Here is a 5,365-nt window from a genome sequence, read left to right on the forward strand (position 1 = left end):
GATTCACTTTGTTATAAAGCAGAAACTAACACATCATTGTAAAGCAATTATACTCCAATAAAGATGTTTTAAAAAAATACATTAAAAAAATAGTTCTTATCTTAAAAGAAAATTCTGTAACTAAGTATGGTGACAGATGTTACATATACTTATGGTGGTGATAATTTTGCAACATATAAAAATATCAAATCATGATATATACCTGAAACTAATAGAATGCTGTGTGTCAATTATACTTCAGTTGAAAAAAAAAGCAAGACTTTGCTATGGGGAACACAAATCAGTGTATAAAATTGTGATGTCCTACTATTGACCTAGAAAAAAACACACACATTTATTTAGGATATTCCTCACAATAACCTCATTAATTTATGACATCGATCTGAAATGCAGATTGCATCATTTTATCTTATGGTTACTTGGAAACTTATAAGAAACAACTCTTTTTTTTAATGCTGTCATTTGACAGTTTGGAGAATATTATGTGATTTATTTCAGTAATTGTTTCTATCATATGTGGAGACAAACTCTATGGAAAGTAACTGATCTCCCTTGACCAAAGCAGAGGATATATTTTAAATTAAGAAAACCAAACCTGAAGCATTCTAGCAGGAGGGACCGTGTTGTCATAGTTGAACAAATTTTATCATGGTCAGTGAAACTCTGAGACATGGTTCATTATTAAGACCATCTCACCTGTCTTGATTTAAAAAAAAATGTATAGAAGACCAAAAATTCATTATGTTCCCAGTGCATTTATCTGACTTAGACTACACACAAAATAGAGTAGTTCAAACCAAAATTACTTCTAATATCAATAATACAAAGCAATTTATCTTATTTACCTTATCATCAAGAACTAACATAAATGTCACATCATGTATTTTATTAAGCACCCTAAGGTGCTTTTTCTGTCATCGTTTTTGTCCCTTATCTCTTGTGCAAATATTCTGTCTCATTTCTTTATATTTTCTGGTGACAACTTTTAATTATTTTACTAGTTAATAGTCCCTTATGTAGTTCAACACGTCATCGATTTTTAGTTCCTTGATCTCTTTTATATGTTCATTGCCAATCTATATTTATATTCTTCCCTCCAAAACTAGGATGCATGATTTGTCCTAATACCATCCTCAAATTCCTTGCCCCTTGAATATCCTTATGTTGTACTTTTTAGATGATCAAGTTCTATCTCTGGTTTACTCGAGCCAGTTAAGTTCTCTGTTATTCTTCCTTGGCTAGAAATGATTACCAGAAAAAAAATAAAATGGCCTAACTCTACTAATAAATGCCATTACAAACATGACATTGGACAGAGCAATCTTTATGCTGATTCCCGTTTCACCCAGAGATTGTCGTAGATGTTTACATTCTTAAACCTACATGATTCACTCTGTAGATGATCTGTCCTCCTTAACCACAGAGTAAAAATTTCTCCTCTCAAATCCCACAAGTATAAGGGTCTGGATCACCCCACTAGGAGACAAACCTAGACCAAGAGAACTACTAGTTGAGGGTGAGGGGCATCTAAAACAGGTGGTGGAGGAGGGGATGAGAGTATTAATTACTCTCCAAAAGATGACCCACTGAATAACCTCAGAATAAGCCCAATACTTTCTGATCCCTCTTGTAGCAAAGCCCTACCTTTCCTTAAAGATTGATGTCAATCACCCCTGCCACTATGGTGACTCATTTGCTTTCCTCATAGTCTTTAGCATAGGAGCCTGAAGTAACAGATTAATAGCTGTAGCATAGAGTGCAGTGGGACTAACTTTGTGTCCATTGGTGGAAGTGTTCTCCTTTCGGAACTAGCACCTCTCAATCCACAGAACCTAAATTTGTGGCAATGAGAAGCACAAGTTCCCCAAGTATGTCACTGGGAGTGATGGTAATTGATATGGCTGCTATTTCCACCACTTGGTTCCCAGATTCATGTACTCTACTTAAAGACAAAACATCAGATGATGGTACTTGATTTAGAGTGTACACTCAGTCCTGAGGATGATGCAGTCCTGGAGGATTATTCTTGCAGGGTATCATTTTCAAACTTGTGCCTCAGCTGTGTCTTTAAGAGGTCAAACTACTGTGCTGCCGAGCTAGTGGCTTCTTTCTGGTCTTGTATGGGAAAGAACCAGTGGATCCCTTGGTCTTGTTTCCACTGCCATATCTCCTCTGATGTAATTATTAAATTATTTGGTATTATGTGTCAGTGAATAAAACACTCTGTAAATCCTCAGATACTGGGTCCAGACAGGCTTTGCCAGCATGCAAGTCGATCCCTTACCAAGCGTGTGTGTCAATTACAGTCAAGATGAGTTGCTGCTCCTTTCAGAGTGGAAGGATCCAACGTAGTCAAACAAGAAGCTGATCGGACTCTTCAGAATACAGTGCTGTAATAGGGTCAAGGATTGATCTCTTTGCTGACAATTTGGGCGTTTAGCAAGGGCAGTCACTAGAATAGCATTGGTGAGTGGGAGCCCATGCATAGTCTCCATGACTTCACTCTTCATGTATCCATTGTGCCAGCACTAGAGTGAACAATGATGGAGGCTGGCTGATGTCTACTGGCCAAGCCTCTCTATCAACTTGGTTAATACCTCTTTTGTGGACAGTGTGTGTATTCTCTGATGGACATTGACAGGAACTTAAGATTGTCACATTTTGCACTTATTCCATAGGTCCAAATACACGTCACTTCTCCAGACCTCCTAGTCCCTAATTTTCCATTCTTACTTCTCTATGCCCCTGACCAGTCAGCTGGGCTATTTACCACTGTCCTTGAGGTCATGTGCCCTTGGGCTATTTCTGTTTCCACACAAAGTGGATGCTAAATCCACCACTCTGAGCTCTGCCTATTGGGAGAGTTTGCCTATACAATTTCCTTTCAGGGAAACCCCTGGATTGAACTGCAGTGAATCAGCCATCCATTTTCAACTAACACCAACATAACATACCAACCCTTTAGTGAACCCATTACTGAGGAATATTCTTCTCCATCAGCTGGTTATAAGGGACCTTCAATGCTGCCATAGGTGTGACTTGGGGGAAATCTGCTGGTGAAACAGTGCTAGATAATGTGACGGTGGGTCTGGGCCACCTGTTTATGCATTTCCTTTTTTCTCTGTCCCTGCTTATGCCTGACTCTGAATGTATTAATTCCATCTTACAATGACTGCTGGGTCCACCTGGCCATATTAACTCAGTAATCTGAGAGGACTAAGTTCATGATGGCCACCTCTGGATGCTGGTCACTTGATGTCACAGGGTCAGAAGCTCCATTCCTACCAAGGCCCAGTTTCATACCAGGAGGTATGCAGTAGGTGTATTTTTAGTAGTTGTGTATTTCTTTGCAACAAATTGTATGGCCTGTTGCAGGACCCATGGATCTATGTTTGAATACTCCCACCGCAGGTACCGTAGTCTATGCTTTGATTATCCCATCACAGATATATATGGTACCACAGTACAGTATGGCTCGAGTGGCAGGTGCTTGTACCACATCATGCCCTTTCTTCCTTTGAGCCCCACAAAAAACTGGGAGCCTACCAGGTCACCCAGAAAATGTGTTGGAACATTATCCTAAGTGCTGAAGATGATGGGTGCAGAATTCAGAGTTTTGTGCTTCATTTTTAGATTCGTTCTATCCACACTTTTCCTAAAAATATATTTAAATTTCTACCATGGCCAAACTTTGCCTTGGACCAGGGGTATACAAACGTGGATAGGAAAAATTTTACCTCTTAATTAAGCATTTTCTTTCATTATGTTCCACAGTTGTGTTAGCAATACCTGTTACTTTTTCATTAATAGAAATCATGGATATTTTCATGTCACATTACAGTTATTCCATATATCTTGAACTATTGTTTCTTTACTTAATCATTTTAATATTGTGAGTTACAGATCTGCCTGTGAGCTCTTAGTTTTGATAGTTTACAAGTACGTATATTACTGCATCAAAAATTCATGATTTTTTTTACATATTTGATGTAATGTTTCGATACAGTTGATTCCCTTTATAGTTCTATATATTTCATGTTATGTATTTATAAATATTTTTCTGAGAAGGAATCCATAAGCTTCTACAAAATTCCACAGAGCTCTCGTTCATGGCATAAATTTTCGGAACCCCTGCCTAGACCAGCCTTCTCTCTCCAGCACGCTCTTTTATGACCCTCAGGCTTTGGCTTACATGGTAACCCTCACAGGCCTTCCTGACCACCCATCCTAAGACAGCCTCCTGGGCACTTCTAACCATGCTATCCTGTTTTTCTTTCGTCACAGTATTTATAAACGCCTTATATTTCCTTGTTCACATGGCTGTTTGTTGGCTCAGTCTGTCATATTTGATCTAGTTGACATTTCCTTCTTAAATGTCCACTCTAGTATTTCAGGCTTTTCCCTCTGGATTTCCTTCAAGGGATAAATTTCCTTTAAATGATAATTTTCCTTAGTTTTTGTCCACTAACATTTCTTCTCTAATTCACTTTCCTACCTGAACAATTTCACCCATTCCCACTAGTCCAAACATGATCAAAAGTGTATTACTCCCAAGGAGATATGCAGGTCCACAATCTGTGATCTCCCATCCTGAAATCCATAAAGCTCCTTTTTCTACAAAGTTCATTGGCAGCAAAACAGCACCTGAATTCACAAAATAGCCATTATTCATCTCATGTGCTGTGGATATTCATACATTTCACCAACAGAGCTCATACTTTGGTTTTTTGTTTTTCTTTTTTTAACATCTTTATTGGAGTATAACTATTTTACAATAGTGTGTTAGTTTCTCCTTTACAACAAAGTGAATCAGTTATACATATACATATGTTCCCATATCTCTTCCCTCTTGGGTCATCCTCTCTCTCACCCTCCCAATCCTACCCCGCTAGGTGGTCACAAAGCACAGAGGTGATCTCACTGTGCTATGCGGCAGCTTCCCACTAGCTATCTAGTTTACATTTGGTAGTGTGTATATGTCCCTGCCACTCTCTCACTTTGTCACAGCTTACCCTTCCCCCTCCCCATATCCTCAAGTCCATGCTCTAGTAGGTCTGTGGTTTATTCCCGTCAAACCACTAATCTTTTCATGACATTTTTTTTTCTTAGATTCCATATATATGTTAGCATACGGTATTTGTTTTGCTCCTTCTGACTTACTTCACTCTGTATGACAGACTCCAGGTCTATCCACCTCATTACAAATAACTCAGTTTCATTTCGTTTTATGGCTGAGTAATATTCCATTGTATATATGTGCCACATCGTCTTTATCCATTCATCTGTTGATGGACACTTAGGTTGCTTCCATGTCCTGGCTATCGTAAATAGAGCTGCAATGAACAATTTGGTACATGACTCTTTT

General features: G+C 38.5%; 1 protein-coding gene across 3 annotated transcripts in view; it reads right to left on the reverse strand.

Annotated features, from left to right (window-relative positions):
• The window catches only part of CRPPA (CDP-L-ribitol pyrophosphorylase A), a 466,682-nt gene that overhangs the window by 21,225 nt on the left and 440,092 nt on the right, over positions 1–5,365 (reverse strand). Inside the window, exon 17 of one of the 3 annotated variants that reach the window (XM_055085022.1) lies at positions 203–314. The exons of the other annotated variants lie outside the window; for them this stretch is intronic. The gene's annotated coding sequence lies outside the window, so the exon portion shown is untranslated. The remainder of the gene's footprint in view (positions 1–202; positions 315–5,365) is intronic. 3 annotated transcript variants of the gene reach the window in all.

This window comes from Physeter macrocephalus, chromosome 5 (assembly GCF_002837175.3).
Source record: "Physeter macrocephalus isolate SW-GA chromosome 5, ASM283717v5, whole genome shotgun sequence".
Classification (NCBI taxonomy): Eukaryota; Metazoa; Chordata; class Mammalia; order Artiodactyla; family Physeteridae; genus Physeter; species Physeter macrocephalus.